This window comes from Cupressus sempervirens, chromosome 8, assembly GCF_028749045.1.
Source record: "Cupressus sempervirens isolate cs-2001-9-10 chromosome 8, ASM2874904v1, whole genome shotgun sequence".
NCBI classification, from domain to species: Eukaryota; Viridiplantae; Streptophyta; class Pinopsida; order Cupressales; family Cupressaceae; genus Cupressus; species Cupressus sempervirens.
In genome coordinates this window covers 128,870,935-128,892,237 of record NC_143125.1, presented here as the reverse complement: position 1 = coordinate 128,892,237, position 21,303 = coordinate 128,870,935, and positions in this window count along the sequence as shown.

Sequence of the window (21,303 nt, the reverse complement as noted above, 5' to 3'; positions counted from 1 at the left end):
CGCACTTGAAAATTTCTCAATAATCTCTATTTGCTTGACACTTACTATTTACTCAGCACATGAGTGACTCGGCACTAATTGCAACTCGACATCTATATTATACTCAGCATATGTTACTTAGTTCGACATGAACTTAAAAAAATTCTTAAGTGTGTTGACACTTAATTGTCAAAACCAATCTGAGATCAACACACACATAGTATCTTTCCTTCTAATATTGGTTCCTCCAATAGGTCCATTAGCTGCCATTTTAGTTCCTTTAAATTTTTTATTAAGTATTATTTAATTTACATTTTTTTTTGTTTAATAGCTCTATGACCAAAACCATGAATATTATAACAATAAATATGAAAGGGTTTAAATGACTTACCTATATAGTTTTTTATTTTACAAAATTTATTACATGCACATCATCTTCCTCTAAATTGGTTCCATACTTCTTTAGGTGGTTAAACTTATTCAAGTTTCTTAGATACATCTTCAAATTTATTTGACTCTAGCTTGTCTAGATTTTATTTTTCTTGCTCAGTTCGTTGGATCATAGTATCTAATTCCTTTGTAACCTCATTTTTCTTAGATGAATCTCCTTCAAAATAGCCAAGACTATTCTTATCATAATAAGGTATCTATATATAGATCTTCACATCAAAATTCTCAATATTGAAATACAACTACTTAAGGTGTAACTTAGACTATGTTAACTCTCCTTTCACAAATGCATTATACTTCTCAAGTTTTTCATACTACAACTTTGATGATACAAGTTTAGATAACATATTTGTAAGTTTAGATCTCATATATCCATTCTCATATCTCAAATATGATTTATTCTTTGTATCACCATGCTTCAATCTCAACTTTAGATTTTCAATCTCTAGCTCATGTTTTAGAATCCCACTGTCTTCCTTAAGCCTTGAAGCTTCATTGCAATCCTTGGTCTAATATTTGTATTATTTCCACTAGTACAAAACAACAACATATTAAATTTATGGTCCCACAGTAACACAAGACAAACTAAGATTGTGGAAACATTTGACACATGTCATTCAATCACAAAACTACCAATTTATCATTCTGGGTGGAGATTTTAATGCTATTTTAAAACCATCAAAAAAAAAATGGCAGAATATGTCCTCCCATGAAAATTGTCCAATATTTCTCCACATTTATAGAGAATAATAACCTATTGGACATCGATTCTAACAAAGGTTCCTTCACATGGACCAACAAGAGGGATAAGCTTTCTCAAATTGTAGTCATATTGGACAGGTTCCTTCTATATCAAGATTGGAATCTGTCAAACATCATATTTTAATCTAAAATTATGGCCCACCAGGGCTAAGATCATTTTCCCATTGCCATAAAATTATTCTCACCATTGGAAAACTAGGGATTTTAGCATCAACCTATTAGAATTATAGTCCACCAATATAACTTGGGGGGGGGGGGGGGGGGGGGTGAATTAGTTATGTGATAATTAAAATAGTTATCCTCTTTAAACAATCATGATCAAACAACCAATGTAAAAAATAATCATAAAGAGATGCTCATACACAATTACACTAGATATGTTGACTAGGGAAACCCTTGATCAGAGGGAAAACCCTGGTGGGAATGATGTACTAATATGAATGTTCCTTGTTAGAGAATGGACCCTATTAGGAGTCTATTACAAAATTTAGTACAAGAGTCCTTGTTAGGAGACTTTGAATCCCTACTAGGAGATTTCAACCTTGTTAGGAGTTTTGCCAACCCTTTTAGGAGTTGTGGAAGGTAGCTAAACCCACTATCCAAAAATCTTTAGGACTAGATCAATGAACCCACTATCCAATTGACCTCAGTACTATTCCTTTTAGATTAATAGATGTGTAACAAGCTTTTACTTCTTTCTTTGTCTAGTACATTAGTCTCCCGCACCTTTAGATCATGCAATCAGATCTAGAATTCTACGATTAGTAATGGTAACCCTTAATGTCACTTACACACATTAGTAGATCACTCTACTTTTCTACTTAGTAATTTTTAGGCCTTCTCCTTCTCATATCTAAAACACAAAAAGAGCCTTTTCTTTATACCATTCTCAATCAAAAATCCTTGAGTTGGCTTCATGCTTAATTATTATACATTAATTAAATTAAATACACATTTAATTAATGCTATCAAATCACAATTATACACAAAATTTCACACCTATGACTTCCATACATGTGCACTCTCTGACATCACCAGTGATTAGTATACGACCTCCAATTAACTAGAGAACCCTTCATTTGAAATGCAATGAGCTATATGAATCATTCATTAGGAACTAGTTTTCTAATGTTTTATTTTCATGTAGATCTTTGTATATCAATAATATCTTCTGTACATTGTCAATTTAGGTTTTGCACACTTGCCCAAGTAACAAATACATACTACAGTATGTGCTGGTAACTGTACATAAGAAGATAAGTAATATAATGTCCTCAATCTAGAAATCATAGTCTTCTTCTCTGTTAGTCTTTTAAAAACTTATTACTATATTTTCATCAATGAAAAACATAGTTATAAATACATCATAACAATGTTCTACAATGCTCCCCCATAGCATCAGAATTCATGCTAACAATCGTCCCCTTTGGCATTGATGGCAAGATAGATGAAAAAAATCTAGTTCCAAGAATACCAACAAGTCTCTTCATCAGTCAAATCTTGCTTCATGCAAATCTTTTATTGCAACACTTCTCCCCCACAATACAATGTTTTTCATGCCATGCTTCTCCCCCATTGACATCAATGTCAAAGATAGTACACAAATGGTTCAATTTTCTTGAACATCTAATCAGCATGACCACAAGCTAATCTGTTGCTTTACAATTTTGTATGTAAATCCATAAACAACTCAATTGTCAAAAGACACTATTCTTCACTATAGACACTCCCCCATTGAGGAAGCATCAACATTTAGTCTAGTCTAACAATGATGTTATGTACCTTGGGCTCATGCACTTTTACCTCTTTTATTTTGAAATAGATAGGGACATAACCCAAAGCATACCTCTTAGGTACTCAAATGTACCCTTTGGTAAGGCCTTTGTGAAAATGTCTATAATCTGTTCCTTAGTGTTAATGTACTCCAATCTGATTTCTTTCTCTACAACTTTCTCTTTCAACGCATGATACTTTATAGAAATGTCCTTAGTATTGAAATGCAAAACAAGATTCTTATACATGTTAACTTTTCTTGTATTATAACAATAAATGATAACAAGTTCTTTGAATATAATTCTAGTATCCTTCATCATCTACTTCATCAATATAATTTGATTACAGTTGTTCACTACTAAAACATATTCTGCCTTTGCAGTGCTTTGTAAGGTGCAATCTTTCTTCTCGTTGAGCCAAGAAACCAATCTTCCACCAAGAAAGAATGCTCCTCCACTAGTGCTTTTTCTATCATCCCTATCTTTAGTCAAATCAACATCAATATAAATGAAAAGAGTAAATTCATTACTACTATCATATAAAATGCCATAATTAGTTATCCTTTTCAGATATTTGAATATCCATTTTACTATTGCGTAGTGATTCTCTTTGGTATTAGCCTAAAATCTTGCCACAATTCCAACTGCATTTGCTATATCAGGTCTACTATGTGCCAGATACTACAATCCTCCAATTATAGATTTGTACTTATTTTTTTCAACAATAGGTGTCTCATCCTTGCTTGATAACTTGTGACTAGTTACCATAGGAGTTCCAATAGGTTTACAATTTTCTAGACCAAATCTTTTTAGAAAATGTTTTAAATAATTTTTTTGTGAAATGAAGATTCCTTCTTTTTTTTGAACAATTTGCAATCCTAAGAAAAATTTCATTTCCCCTATCATGCTCATCTCAAACTCATTCTTCATATCTTTTGAGAATTTGTTACTAGCTTCATCATTTCCTCCAAAATGATATCATCAACAAATACAATAATTATTAGCAAACCATCTTCTATTTGTTTCAAGTATAAGTTATTATCTACTATTCCTTTAGCAAATCCAAGCTTTTCTAGGTATTTATCTAACCTTGCATACCAGGTTCTAGGTTCTTTCTCTAATATGCAAACCTTATCCTTCTCTTTTGTCAAAGAAAAACCTTCTAGTTGCTCAATGTAAACTTCTTCAAGTTCTTCATTCAAGAAAGCTGATTTAACATCCATCTGATATACCTTGAAGTTTTTATTTATTGCATATTCTATGAACATTTTGATTTCTTCCATTCTTGCTATAGTTGCATATGTTTCCTCATAGTCAATTCCTTCTTGCTAAGAGAAACCTTTGCATACCAGTCTTTTTTTGTTTCTTATTACTTCTTCATGTTCATTCATTTTATTTTTGAATACCCATTTTGTGCCAATCACATTTTTATCCTCGGGTCTATGAACCAATTTTCATGTGTCATTTTTTATTATCTATTGAAGTTATTCTTCAATTTCATTCATCCAAGGATCATCCTTAATTGCTTCATCTTCTCTTTTTGGTTCTACTTGAGATATTAGGAATAGTTCTTCATTGATCTACTTCTTTTCATTAATCCTTTTTCTTTACTTCCTATTATCTAATCAACAAGATGATTTCTTACCATATTCTTATTTGGGGTAGGAGTTGTTCCTTCAACTCTTATTTCAAATACTATACTTTGTTCTTCTCTTACTTCTTTAGTTTGCACATTATTTTGCAAGTCATTGTTAGTCTTGAGAAATAGTTCATTGCATCTATTGGTCATCCCAGAATAATCATCTCCATCAGAGTTATAATCCATCATTTTTTCCTTAGTGCCAAACTTTTCATCTATTTTTACATTTGGCCACTCTACTATAGTTTTTGTTCTATAATTGAAATATTTGTAGGCTTTACTTTTTAATGAATAGCCAAGGAACATACCTTCATCACTCCTTGGATCAAATTTATCAATATCATCATCTCTTTTGATGTAGCATTTTCTTCCACATATCTTGAAGTATTTGATTGATGGTGAGTGACCAAACCATAACTCATAAGGTGTTTTCTCCATACCTTTTCTAATCTGTACTCTATTTATTGTATATACTATTGTACTAACTGCCTCTCTCCAAAAGGTTTTTGGCACATCATTCTTAAATAACATAGCTCTTGCTGCTTTAGCAATTGATTTATTTCTTCTTTTAGCAATCACAATTTGCTCAGATGTATGGGGTGAGGATAGCTATCTCTTGATACCATGCTCTTCATAATAGATATTGAATTCTTTAGAAGTGAATTTTCCTCCTCTATCTAATCTTAAGCTTTTGATTTTAACTCTAGATTCATTCTCTACTTTGTTCTTGAACATCTTTAATTTTTCAAATGCTTCTAACTTTTCCTTAAGAAAAGCTACCCATATCATTCTAGTAAAATCATAAAATACCTTTCTCCATAGAATCCTCTTGTTCTTGTAGGATCACTAGATATGTATGGACCAATTCTAGCTTTTATGTAGTACCAAACTACTTGTTAGGAAATGAGACTTTCATTAGCTTAGCCAAGATACATTCCTTACAAATAATGCTAGTGGGCTTACTAATCTTAGGTAAATCTCTCACAATAAGTGTATTACTGGCTTTTATAATGTTATCAAAGTTAATGTCACAAAATCTAATGTGCCATAACCAACTATTGTCAACTTTAGCTACCAAACATGTTGTTTCAATGGAGTTTGATTGAAATACATTACCTCTTGTTCTTGTGCTAGTACCAAGTAGTTTTCCTTCCTTGTTCTTGATAATGCATATGTCATTACCAAACTACAATTGGTAACCTTTGTCCATAAGTTATCCAACATTTAAAAATTTATGTTTCAATCCATCAACAAAATAAACATCATCAGTATTTGTTTTACCATCTAATGTGATAGATCTAATTCCTATAATGTGGTAGGCTACATTGTTCCCTACTTTGACAAACTGCAATTGGTAACCTTTGTCCATAAGTTTTCCAACACTTAACAAGTTATGTTTCAATCCATCAACAAATTAAACATCATCAGTATTTATTTTACCATCTAATGTGATAGATCCAATTCCTATAATGTGGTAGGTTGCATTGTTTCCTACTCTGACAATTCCTGCATCATGGCTTCAAATTTTTTTTAAATTTCTTAAATCACTAGTCATGTGATGTGAACAACCACTATTAATGATCCAATATTTTCTTTCAACTTGTGAAATCAACACACTTTCTTCTTTGATTTCTCTATCAAGATCCTCCTCCTTTATAGCTACAAATCCTAATTCATCTTCACTTTTTATTTGATTAGATTCTTGTTCTTCATTGGCATATAAATTTTTTTTAGGTCTTCTAGATTTGAATCATCCCTTATACTTTCTTTCTCTTTTAGGACACTTAGTTACATAATGCCCATATTTATTACATGTCCAACATTTAAAGATATTCTTACCATATTTTTCTCTTTCCAAAAGAAGAGCCACTCCTTCTTACATCTTTTCCTCAATAGACTTGCCACTACTAGCAATGTATCCTTGCACTTTTGTTTTCCTTGCTAGGCTAGGTTTAATGTTAAATGCACTAAATGCTATCTCTATTTTTGCTAATTCTCTAGATTGTTTTAAATTGAATTCTTTAGCTTCCAATCTACCAAGCAATGTTTCTTTGGTGAAATTAGTGGTGCAAGGTAAAATTACCTAAATCATTGTTGTTATTGTCTTGAAAGGTGGTGTCAAACTTTTCAAGATCTTCCATATTACTTCATCATCATATTTCTTTCCACCAAGAGATGTGATTCCTATAACAGTCTCAAATATTCTACCAATATAAGTTCTTACAGATTCATTTTCCATCATCTTATCATCTTGGAATGAAAAATATAGATTTTTTAATCCAACCCCTTTTGCATGTGTATCACCCTCATAATTAGCTTCTAAGGTTTTCAAAATTTCATGATATGTTTTGAGTTGTTTTACATGGCTCTACTCACTTTTAGGTAGAGCAGACACTATTGCTTCTCTTTCCCTTATGTTGCACATGAATAATTCTCTTTGTTCCCTAGTACAACTTTCAAGATCATCTTCTTTTGCAATGTTTTTAGATGCCTTGGTTACAAGCCAATATCCTAGACCCATGCACAAGGGATGAGTCTTCATTTTATCCTTCTAGTTGTCGTAGTTTGTGCCATCAAATCTTGGACTTTCCTTTCTAAAAAAATTCACCATGGATCTCCCAAAGTATTTAAACTTTTTCTTCAAGGACCTAATGCTCTAATACCAATTGTTAGAATTAATAGTTCAACAATATAATTGAGAGGGGGGGTGATTTATTTATGTGGTAATTAAAATAGTTATCCTCTTTGAACAATCTTGATCAAATAACCAATGTAAAAAATAATCATAAAGAGATGCTCATACACAATTACACCAGATTTGTTGACTAGGGAAACCCTTGATGAGAGGGAAAACCCCAGTGGGAATGATGCCCACAAAATAATGTACTAATATGAATGTTCCTTGTTAGAGGATGGACCCTATTAGGAGTCTATTACAAAATTTAGTACAAGAGTTCCTATTAGGAGACTTTGAATCCCTGGTAGGAGATTCCAACCTTGTTAGGAGTTGTGCCAACCCTATTAGGAGTTGTGCCAACCCTATTAGGAGTTGTGGAAGGTAGCTGAACCCACTGTACAATAGCTTTAGGATCAGATCAACGAACCCACTATCCAATTGACCTCATTAATTGTTACATCCCAATTTTTACCCTAAAATTTTAAAGCTAAATATAGCCATTGAACCAAATTAATTTTTAATTTTTAAGTGAAATTGAGTTAGTTCATAATATCATTGCTATATCATGGTAGTTATAGCTGTTGTTTATTTATTCATGTTCATGTGAAATTGAATCAGTTAATTTTAGCCCTTGCATTGATCTAATTATCATATGAAAATTGAGTCAGTTAAATCTAGCCATTGTATTCATGTGAAATGGAGTCAGTTAATTTTAGTCATTGAACATTTTTGATGAATTAGTTAGTATTTATAATGAAATTTCCTAATGATTTTATCTAACAAATTATGAATCATGAATTGATGTTTTGGCTAGAATGTTGTTTTTAAAGGTTGTGGGATGAAGACTAGAGAGAGAGTGGAAGCATTATGAAATGAGGTCATTGGAATGGGATGGTCATAAGATTTAGTCATCAAGAATGATAGGTTTGACCTAAAAAGTACCCTAGCAAAGTTATTAGGACTTGACAATAAATTTCTTGGTGGAACCACATGAGCTAAAATTAAAAACAATATAAATATTAAAAAAATAAAAATTTCTTACCTTAATTAAATTTATCAAATAATAAGATCACTTAATATTATTTTACTCTCTTGATTAAGATTATAAAGAAATAAATAAAAAGTGGCACCATTACATTAGAATTATTAATCCAATAATGCCACCTTGCAAATACGTATTTATAAACTTAACCAAGATCATAAAATAATATAAAATAATATTAACAAATGGACTCTCCATCTTTACTCTTCATTTCAATTTTTCACTCTTTTTTATTTCTTCTTTTCAAATTGATTGATAAAAGGATTTGAACGTAATCTTGTAATAGCAGGAAGCCGTAAGGCCAATTCTAACTTAATATATTTGATGGTCTTGTCGTGTATCGACATTCACTAATATCTGACTACCTCTTTTTTTTTCATAAAACATCTCTATGAGTTCTTTCTCTGCTATGATGCCATTAGCACCCAAAATTCATCATTTTAACTTTCTATAATCCCTTGTTTGCCATGGAAGTTTGAGAAGGAAGCGTTGAATCTAGGGATAGAAATTTCGACTGTAGAACCATGAGTCAAATAAGGAGACATTTAGAATTTTCTTCCTTATTTCATTCTTACAAACTTGTTAAGTTGAGTCAGCTTGAGAGTTTTTTTCCAAAATTTGCTAGACAGTAATAAAATAAGTCATCTTTCATATGTTTTGGAACAATAATCTTAAATATATAAATTACATCCATATAATACTGCATTAAAGCATAACCTTAGTTAGATATAACTATTTGTTCAAACAATATTTTCAGATTAGTCTAATGTCTTGAAAGGACATAATATATTCATGATTTCCAATCTTATGAATAATCTCTGAAGTTTTTCATTTAAGCTTTACTTTTATTATTTGAAAAATATGTTATAGTATTTGATAATAGTAATGAGAGCACCGAGGATATCACTCGGCTAATGCCAGAATGAGGTGATGAAGGTGTGGGCTATACAAATAAGGATAAATGTTTAGGCACCAAGGAGTCACTAGCTCGATGGCCCAAATTATGATGACGAAGGTGTAGATGAACCTATTGAAAGAAAAACAAGAATGAAATCAATAACTAAAAATATGTAAATAAATCTAAATGCATTTAGCTCATGCGTTTTCCACTTTTGAAATCGGGTTATAAATGCACATTTCAAAATCCTTGGCTAGGGTGGTAATAGGTAGACTTGCCACAAAAAATTAATCATTATTTTGTCCAGACACTTCAGTTATTCATTTGAATAGCTGCTAGGACATCAACCCACCTGATTACTTTGATGGCTAGATAAATGAATGTTCCAAGCCTAACCTTGGGGTAGGGAGGGCCATTCTATTAATTTAAAACCTATGGGGATAAGTAAAAAGGTTCGTAGTTGGGAGGTTAAGCCAATGATAATGCTTCTCTCAAAAAAGTTAGAGCTTGGACAACCAATTTAGAAAGTCTCTCAACTAGAAATAGTATGTTCTATTTAACCTATAACCTTAGTAATTTCCTTTCAAGTTGTAAATTACATTTGCTGAAAAGTTTGATATTATCTTGAAATTTATTTAGTTGTTCATGAGCATATTAAATTGCATTTTCATTTTAGTAGTCTATAATTATTTTATATTTATTTTTAGCTCAATATATCAATTATTACTTAATGATAAACTTGTTCAAATAGACTTAAATTCAGTTTTTAAACCATTTTAGAATTCTATGTCATGTGAATATTACTCATAATTCAATTAGTTTAATGATAAAAGTAGTTAGTAGAAACTAGTTGTTACAGTAGTATTCCTTTCATAATAATAGATGTGTAATAGGATTTTACTTCTTTCTCTTTTGAGTATGTTAGACTCCTTCACTTTTAGATCATGTAATCAAAGTTAGAATTCTATAATCAATAACAGTAACTCTTAAGGTCACTTACATGCATTAGTAAATCACTCTGCTCTATTGCTTAGTAATTCTCAAGTCTTCTCCTTCTTCTCATATCTAAAATATTGAAAACATCTTTCCTTTATACCATGCTCAATCATAAATCTTGGCTTCATACTTTATTATTATATGTTAATTAAATGAAATACACATTTAATTAATGCTATCAGCTCATAGTTATACACAAAATTTCACATGTGTATACCACCTTTAGTAAACCGTGCAACTCTTCATTTCAAATGCAATGAGTTGTATCAATCATCCAATAGGAATTGCTCTCCTAATACTCTATTTTCATGTGGTTCTCTGTATATTAACAATATCTTTTGTACACTATCAATTTAGGTTCTGCAAACTTTCCCAAGTAAAAAATACATATTTTAGTACGTGCTAGTAACTACAGATAAGTAGATAAGTAATATAATATCTTCAATATACAAATCATAGTCTAGTGCTCTGTTACTATTTTACAAGCTTATTACTATGTTGTCATCAATGACAAACATAGTTATAAATACATCATAACAATGTTCTTCAATGCTCCCACATAGCATCAACATTCATGCTAACACAACTTTCCCTTAGATTTGAAAGGATGTGGCCCCATCACCCTCAATTTCTACCATTACTTAAACATTGGTGGGTCAATGCTCCATTCTGTGTTGGTTTCAAAATATACTTGTTTACTACAAAAATGAAGTGTTTTAAAAAATACATAACAAGTGGAATGAGATGTTCTTTAAAAATATATTTAAAGAAAAAGAGATAGTTAAGAATCAGTTAAAGGAAATTCTTGAAATCACTGTCAAATAGGGTATGGATTGGGATAATTTTCTCAAACAAATCAAGATACAATTAGATTGGCTATAACTTTGTAACAGAGAAGAGATATATTGGTGAAAAAGGTCAGAAGAGTTGTGGTTGAAAGAGGGTGATAAGAACACTTAGAAATACTTCCATGCTTTTGTTGAACAAAAGAGAGTTGCCAATCATATCTTTCATATCAACAATGTAGAAAATGGGCTTCTAATTTTAGACTCTCAAGGAATTCAAGAGGAAGGAGTTATATATTTTTAAAACTTATTACCTCCTCCTATTTTTCCTATTCTCCATGAAGCACAATCACAAGATCTTCTCAATGCTATACCCTCCCTAGTTTCATCATTTGATAATGCAGTTTTAATGGATCCTTTCACATTGCATGAGCTTAGGAAGGTATTTTTCTCCTTACCTCTGGATAAATGCCTTGGGCCAGATGTATATTCAACACTATTTTCCTATGCATGTTGGGACTTCTTAGGTTGGGACTTACTTGGGGTTATTAGAGAATCCTTAAAAAGTAAAGCTATGTTAAAATAAATTAATAAAAATAAGATAGCTATTATCCCCAAGGTTAAGTCTCCCAAAACTTTCTCAAATTTTAGACTAATTTAATTATGCAACACTATCTACAAAGTTGTTACTAAGGTTTTATATTTGAGAATAAAATATCTAATATGTAAACTAGTCTCATGAGCAAGGTGGTTTTGTCCATAGATGAGAAACCATAGATGGTGTATTAGTTTCCTATGAGGCTCTAGATTCAATTAATTCTTCAAAATTTTAAAATTTCATCATTAAATTGGATATGATGAAGGCCTATATTGAGTCTATTGGGAATTCCATTTCAAAATTCTCCAATGATTCAAATTTTCAAAAAAAATTGAAAATGGATCAGAGCTTGTATTTTAGGAGCATGATTCTTCATTGTTATAAATGGAATCCCTATGGGATTATTCTCTTCAACACAAGGGGTCAAGCAAGGAGATCCTCTATCCCCAGTATTATTTATTGTAATGACAAAAACATTCAACAAATTTATTCAACAACAACATGCTCTTGGCCATTGGCAAGGTACAAAAATTGGGAATTTAGACATTTTGGTTACACATTCATTATTTGTTGATGACACCTTACTTATTGGGTCATCCAATGTGAAGGAAGCTAAGCAGATCAAACATGTTCAAAACTCATATATAGCTCTATTAGGTCAAAACATTAATGAGAATAAATTGAAGATATATCTTTTTAATACAAATAAAATTATTTCTACAAGGACTATTAATATTTTGGGGTTCTCACAAGATCATTTCCCATCTATGTATCTAGGCATTCCTTTCTTAATGGGGGTCAATAAAGAAAGCTATTGGTCTTCTATAATTGATATAATTAAATCTAGAGTTGTGGCTTGGAAATCCAAATGGCTCTCACTAACTAGAAAAAATATTCTCATTAAAAAAATGATGTCCTCTATCCCAAACTATTATCATTCAATCCTAAAAGCTCCTCCTTCAGTGATTCAAACTATACAAAAGTTGATTAAAGAGTTTTTATGGGTGGGGCTAGAATTCATGATTTGGTACAAAGAAATAAAGCCTTTGGTGCCAAATTAGTTTGGAAAATTTATTCTAAACCTTAGAATAAATGGTGTTAAATAATGTAGTACAAGTACTTAGATAACGATTTCCCCTCAAGAGTACTCTCATTACAAGACACCTTGAAAGGATTAGCACTATGGGACTTCATGATGAAATCCAAAGACATTATAACTATCTCTCATGGGAGTTAAACAACAACCTCCAAGTCAAAATTTGGAGAGATTCTTAGAATGGATTCCCTCCTCTTCTTAAATTAGGCCCAATTGATATCTTGATTGATTCTTTAGAAAACTCATGGGGTAAATATCTAATTGATTTTATCTTTGCAGTTTGTTCATTATCCAAAAAAGTGATTTGGAAGGACCTAGGGGAGCTTCCTATTTCATCCTTTGATCAAGATAAATTTTGTCAACTACTCTCACATTTAGTTTTTTATCTTTCTATACAAGATGAGTGGTTAATTTGGGCTCTATGGAAAAATGGTTCATATTCAATCAAAGAGGGTTATAGGATTCTCCAATAGTGGGAAGCTAATAAAACCCCTTCTCATGCATTCTCATTTTGCTAGAACCTATTTACTGTCCCAAAGGCTAGGTTATTTTCTTGGATTACTTTGAACAAAAGAGCCCTTACAAGTGATAGACTCTCTATATTCCATATCTCATAGCCTTTTAACTATTGTTTTTGTGATCAAGAACTAACGATGGAGACCATCCCTTTTTGAATTACCATTTTTCATAATAATTCTACCCTTTTGTCCTTGATAAACTTCACTAATCCACCCACATCCTAAATAAATTTATGGGATCTCTTCAAATAATGGCCAAAGTTGTTTTTCAATTCCTTTTTCTACAACCTCTAGACTTGCATCCTGACTTTAGTTGTTTGGGCTCTTTGGTGGGAGAGCAATAAGAGGATTTTTCATTAGCATCACTTCACTATTGAAAGTCTTCTTATCACCATTAAAAAGTCTATATCTGAAGTTGTGAACACAAATCATACTAAACACAAATGCAACCCAATTTTATCTAACTAGGATAGAATTATTCTTCATGATTGTAACAGAATACATGTGCCTATCAGTTGGTGTAAAAATTCATATGCTTCCCCTTCAAAAGCTAGAGACAAAATCCACTAGATCCCACCTGATTCTAGACATGTTAAACTCAACTTTGATGGTGCATCAAAGGGAAATATAGGTAAATCAGATGTATGTGCTTGCATTTGAGATAATTATGGTGATATGCTTCTTATTAAATTTGATCCCTTGCTTTTGGGATCAAACAACATAGTAGAAGCATATAATCTATTCCTAGGTATAGCTTTAGCAAAACAAGGTGGTTTTTGGCTAATACAAGTTGAAGGAAATTCCATGGTTATCATTTATGCCTACATAAAAAGAGAATCACACAACTAGAAGTTGACGTACAACCTTCAAAAAAATTGGCATCTCCTAGATAGCTTTGTAGAAGTTCTTTTCTCACACACCCTTCACAATGGGAATGCCATTGCTGGCTATGTTGAAAACTTGGGTTGTGATGGTTGTTCATATGATATAATTTTTCCAATACATGCTATTAATTAAAATGTAGATTTGCAAAAAGTGATTTCTTGTGATAAGAAAGCCCACAATCATCAAGAGTGATCCAGGTTATATGGTAACTAATTTATGATGAGGAGGTTGCTCACTAATTTAGGACACACATATTGTCAAATTATGATACATTTATACATCTTGGTTTTGGTGGCCCATACTTTCATTTCCCACAAATCTGCTATCTACTTCAATTGATATCCAATGTGAATTCTCTTATGGGATGCTGATTCATCCGACTATGTATGTGAAAATTTATAAGATCTTTATATCATTATTGTTCTTGTCATTAAGATGCACTAAATTTTAGAATCAAAATGGATTTCTCATTCGTAAAGTACTTATGATGCATCTCCTACAAGTCAATTCATGTGGACCTATTGTTGCAAATATAGATTCAAATTAATAATTAGTTGTTGATGGAATTTGGAGTTGTAGCAGGATGACAGTCTAAATGGGAGCTACTTACCTTGAGCGTTTGGACAACATCTTATGTTTTGATGGTTTCCAACATTGAATGTACATGATTTTATCTTTTTGGTTGGGAAATTGTAAGTCAAGACTATCCTCTAATATATTTAATGATGAGGATTTTGGGTTTCCTTTCTTGATTCTTTCCTAGATGATTCTTTGAATCAAAGTAATTATAAATATATATACAGTGGATAGCCCACTTTTTCTTTTAAGAAAAATGATATAATGCTAAATAAACTACTAAAAATTATAGATATGTTACTAATTTTAATCACATAACTAATGGTAGTTTATTGTTGGACATTTATCTCCCAACCAAAAATTATGACCAAACTATTTTAATTATTGATTTAGTCATTTATTGTTGTTACTTAGCAGTTTATATGGTAGTTTATTTGTTAATTTTGGTAGTTTATTTGGTAGTTTATTTGGTAGTTTATTAGGTAGTTTTTTGGGTAGTATATATGGTACTATATATGATAGTATATTTGGTAGCTGATTTGATAGTATATTTGTTAGTATATTTGGTATTATATTTGGTAGTTTATCTTGTAGTTTATTTAATTATTAATTTAGTCATATTAGGGCATGATGGAATTGAACTACCATCTTCCTACTTATAAAGCAGGTGCTCTTCCATTGAGCTAGTACCCTTTAAAGAATGATGCAAAAATTTGACAAAGTTGTCTTTCCAACATTAGATCTACCATGATCATGGTCCTTGTAACATGATATACTCTTCTCAAAGAAGACAAATTTTAGTTATTATGAAAAACAATAATATAAATATTTATCAATAACAATTCAATAATTTTAAATTCTTTTGTTCAAGCATTTTAAAATTATATTTCATGTCAATTATGTCTCTAAATTATTGTAGTGATAGACTCTTATAAAATAAAATTTGGAGCACTTTGGCCACACACAAGTATTGTTTCTTGTGCTTCTTGGCATTAAGGTCAAAGTTTGTTTATTAGTGACACACACTTACTCAATTGGTTAAGCTATTGCCAAGCTTATCTTTTAGTGTGTAGTATTAAGTAATGTTAATCTCATATTGGTTTTGACAAGTGAATTTAAACACACTTAAATTAATTACTTAGTTCATACTAAACTAGTAATATATGCTGAGCACAACATGTAAATGTTAGACCATGCCAAGTTACAATGATTGATAAGTCACTTATGTGCTAAGTCACTCTAGTGTCAAGTAAATAGACCATATCAAGTGATTCAAGTGCCAAGTAAATAATAGATGTTGAGTAATATAGGTTCCAATTCAAAAGAAAAAATACAATGTATACCATGCATTAGAGACTTCATATGTTGAGTAACATAGTTTGGACATATTTGTTTGTAATGGCACAAACAACTATGTAAACCATTTTTAAGATGACTTAATGATAGATTCTAATCTTCTAGAGATAAGGACAAATCTATATGTGGATTCCCTATGCAATTACATGCAACAAATCAGAAAATAGGAAGGTTTTAGCAAAAAAATGGATGAATCTTAACCATAAATTCATACCTAACTCTAAGCCACTAGAATCTTCTTAAGGGGGACAAAGCCCTAAACTCTTTACAATGAGAAAATAGTGTATAAGGGGTGAATGATTAAATTGGAAAAGAAAATAAGATAGTTTACAGAGCATTCAAGGTGACTTAGAAGTAAGAGTGGACTGCAGAATCAATTAGAGAAGAATAGAGGATAAAGAAGGATACAAAATTGATACATCATATCATGAAGGATCAATTAGAGATTGTGTACAGGTGATTTGTCATCAGGAAAGAAAGTTCCAACCGTAGGATCTATGCTGAGACATTTTAATAGGTGATTTTAGTTAAATCTCTTAACATAGGAGTCCTAATAGGTTGTATGAAATCCTCTAGCAAGGTGGGACTTAACAGTCTTTGTAAGCCTTGAATAGGGCAAGCCTTTCACAAGGCAGACCATGATTCATGGTCAAACCATTGTTACCTTCATTAAATACCCTTTATTTTTGTAGTAGTGAAGATTTGTGGGTGTCATCCCCACCCCAGTTTTACCTTCTCACTTGGACAATTTTTGGATAATATTATCTAGTGTTATGTGTGTATTTGATTACATTTTTACATGATTGATGCATATTCTTTACATATTATTTTAGTATATTAATGCATGTGGTGTATGAATGGTGAAAGTTTTATGACTCCAAGTTTAAGCTCCTAATTCACCCCACCACCCACCCCCCCCTTCCCAAAGAATTTTACTCTCTTCCCACTTGTAATTCCAACAACTGGTATTAGAGCCTTGTTCTTTGAAGGAGAAGCTTTGCATCTTTGAGGAAAGATCTTGAAATGGAAGTCTATAATCTAGGAAAGACTATTGAGAACCAAGGGATTCAAGTACATATCATACTACACCAAATATATGAAGTAAGGGAGGAACTAAAGAAATCTTTGAAGAGAAGGAAAGAGATTGCTATTGTAGAGAGTGACACACTATACAAAGAGATAGACACTGCCAATCCATTTGTAGATGGTAAATCAAATGAATTTGATGTAGAAGTTGTAGATCTAATGGAAAAAAATAGAATCCAATATAAGAAAATTAGAAATGTCAAACTAGAGAAAGAATCACAAGCTATACTACTATATGAGGTGACTAAACAAAAGAAGAAAGTCTTGGAAGACAAAGCCATTATTGAAGAAGATAAAAGAATTCTAGGAAATAGACTGGAAGAGAAGTTAATAGAGCTAACCAAGATCTCCAACATGTGATTCGATACATTAAGTCAAATGATGAATGCCAACTATTAACTAAATGTCAAGGAATTTGAGATAACTACATTGAAGTTGCAAAATGACCTGAAAAGAAAAAAGGAATTTGCTGAAAGTCTCAATAGGCCAAATGAAGCCATCAAATACTTTGAGCAATTACTGAGATTCCCTAGATCTGACAAAGATACAACAAGATTGGGCTACAAAAGCACTAAAGAAGCGAATAATCCAAAGTTTCTAAAGAAAGGAACATCAAAGGAAAGAACTTTAAACCTACATGTCATAACTATGGTAAGAAAGGACATACTGCTAATATGTACAAGAGAAAAAATACAAATTAGAATGTCAAGCCTAAGAACATAACTCATTTCCATAAGTGCAACAAGTAAGGCCATTAGGCACATGAATGCAGAACTAGGACCATACAAAAATAAATATTTGAGGGATATTGCTACAATTGTTAGAAGTATGGACATAGAGCCTTTGAATGCAGATCCAAATCCATGTGGTCATCAAACAAGCCAACAAAGGTAAGAAGCTATGGAAACCTTTATAATTGGGATTACAATACAAAATATAGCTATTACTATTGTCAAGAATATGAACATATTCCTCAGAATTGTATTAGACTACACTTCAATGGAAATTACAAAAGGTGGTTGAGTCAAACTACATGTTTTAGTTGTTAGAAGATTGGTCACATCAGCAAAAAAATTTCAGCTAGGTCAAAGGCACCAAGTTTTGAATTTGATAAAGGCAAAGGCAAGGTAGATGTTGAACACATCAAAGATGAGATGAACAAGACATGGAAAAAGAAATATTATTGAAACACATCAAATGGAGAAGGAATCACTTCACCCAATGGGTCAAGTGATTACATATCATCAAACTAAATAGTCAAGTGGAATGTGGGGCAAATATTCAAGAGTAATATCATATATTAGTTCCAAAAGGAGATAGTATTGAAAAGACTACATTAGCATGAATAAATATGCAAGATGTTATTGAAAATTCAAGTTAAATATTTAAATTTTTCATGTTTTTGTTGCCAAGCATGAATTTTTTTCTATGTATGATGAGTGGAATGCTAGTTGATGTTGAGCCTGTAGTAGCTGCCAAATGATGGTAGTATCAATAGATGTTGAGTAACTCTAAAATTGAGTTGATGTCAAGCTTATAGCTATACAAGAACTAAGCATTAATGCAAGGTTTTTGAAGGGTATATGATCATTTTCTACTCATTATTCACGCTTTTGAATTTAGTCAAGAGTGAGTAAAGTGAGAGGAAATTTAGAAACTTGTTCAAGGCATTTGCAAAAAATTTGATAGTGATCTCACACTAGTTCTACATATTTCACAAGGTATTTATCACAAGTTGAGCTACGTAGTTTTACTTTTCATAAACCTAGTTTGACAAATGGAATTTAGCTCAAAAAATGTACAAGGAAAAGAGGTTTTGAATGTTTAGCTTGTTAGTTTGAAGTCAAAAAACCTATATTTAAGGTCATTCCTGATATAGCTTACAAAAAAGAACCTTATGGCACTTTATGCATGATCCTGCCAAATGTCATAATGGTGCAAGATGTAAGAAGATGTTATAATTATAAAATCAGTAGCACTGGGGAATTCATAATTAGAGAAGCATATGATAGGTTATGTGAAAATGGTGTTTTGAATGAAGAGTATAAAATCATTGAGAAGAAGAGTTTAACGCATGCCCTAAATTTTCCTAGTATATTTAAAGCTAAATGGATTAGAATTGTGTTGAGTTGAATACATGATGGATCTTTATGGCTAGAGGGTGGACTGATTAAGATTACCAAAAGAATAATTCATAAGATTACTAGCTACCGAACCCTAGATCAGCCCAAGACTATAAGGAGTGATTCCAAGGAAGTAATAGAGAAAACCACTAGAGCAAAATGGAATAAGAGAGGCATGACAATAGATACTATTGCCGATCCATTGTTGAACTATTTTGCTAGGGTAATCTCTCATAAATTCTATCAATCTAGTAGATTGAATAGTGTACCCTATATTGTTGTGGATTTTAGCTACAATATTATAAAGAAAGATCATACTTATGATCTAGCTGAGCTTCAACTACAAAAATTGATGGAAAATCTTTGAGCAATTAGAAAGATTGAGAATGTTAAATGCAAATTTCATTCAATTCTAGTTTGTATATTCTTTTATGTACATAATACATTTCCCTCTTTTGGTACTATAAGTTGGAAAACAAATAGATCAATAGCAGTGTAGATTAATGAATTCATTGAATAGATGGAATAAAACTTTGAGACATTGATGACTAGTTATTTTGAAGATTTCAAGAAATCAATGAAGGAAAGAATAAGGATAGCTATTTCATTGGTTAAGCAACATTATAATGGTTCATACTTTCTAGTTGATGCTAATTACACTTTTATGCAAGCTACCACACCAAGGGTTAGGTGGTTAAGGCCACATGGGTATGAAATAAATGTTGATGAAGCTTTAGCAGCCATCACAACACTCCTAGTAGAGGAGATTGACAAAAGTGCAAAGATATTTGGCAACTATGAAATGGTAAAATCAAAGATTAGCATGGAGTTGAAAATTTCCTCCACACTCAAGAAGAAAGACAAGTTGGTCAAGAAGCTAAAGGCCAAATTTGGTGAAGGTGTAGATGAGAAAGAATAGGCAAAAGATGAAGAGGATGAAGAGGAAGAACAAGAACAAACTCAAGTATGTCTTGCATTGACTTAAAAAATGGGAGAGGATAAGGAATAGGAAGAAAGAAAAGGTGTTAAGGGAGAAGAAGTTGAGGAAGCACCCACTCATGCTAAGCCAAAGAAGAGAAAGGTTAAGATACACCTAGTGGCAAAGGCAAAGAAAATTATTAAACCAAGCCCAACCAAGCCAAGTGCACCTACCACCAAGCCAGCACATGAGCCACAATATAGAAGGCCAAGTAGAAATCCAAGCAAATAGAAAAATGTGGGAAAGTTCAACAAAAACAAAGAAGAAAATATGTTACACAACCTAATTCAGATAAAGAAAGGACTAGATCAAATGATATAAGCCAATTCAAAGTAGTAAGTCACAAACCACTCTCTGGTCTTGAAAATTTGTGTGAAAATGTCAAGAATAATGCAAATTTATTTGGTCTAAAGCATATTGATTTTGAGAAACTTGGGAAAGAATAAAAGAATCTAGTGGAAAAATCCCTATATGTAATGATGTCAAAATTTAAGACAACACCATTAGAATTTTCCAACTGAGTACCCAAGAAACTATATAACTTAGTTGAGCAAAAATGACATTATTACTTAAATTTAGGAGAAAAAAAAAGGGAAACCACTTTAGCCCACGTAATGCCAGAACTGACAAAAGAAAAGATTGCTAAGGCTAATAAGAAATATGGAGTTAGGTTTACACCTAAATATAGAGCCATCAACATTCTTCAAAATAAAATTGAAGATGTAGTAAAGAAATCAACCCAAATATGGAAACTTATCTATGGGTTAACCACTATAAAATAAGGAGAAGCTGGCTCTTTTGAGGGTAAAGATGATGATAAGGATGCAAATGAAAAAGATGATGATAGAGATGATGATAAGAAAGATGATACAGTAGGGGAGGGAATAGAAAATAAAACTAATGACAAGGCAACAACTAAATAGTAGCAAGATGAGTAGAGTGTACAAGACACACAAGTGTCGAGTCTTAGTCCCCCGCATGAAATAGTCAAGTCTACTGAAACTATTATTATTAAGGATGTCTCTAAACTTTTAGCTTAGAACATGAATCCCTTGACTACAGAAGTCCTAAAGAAGATATTGGACC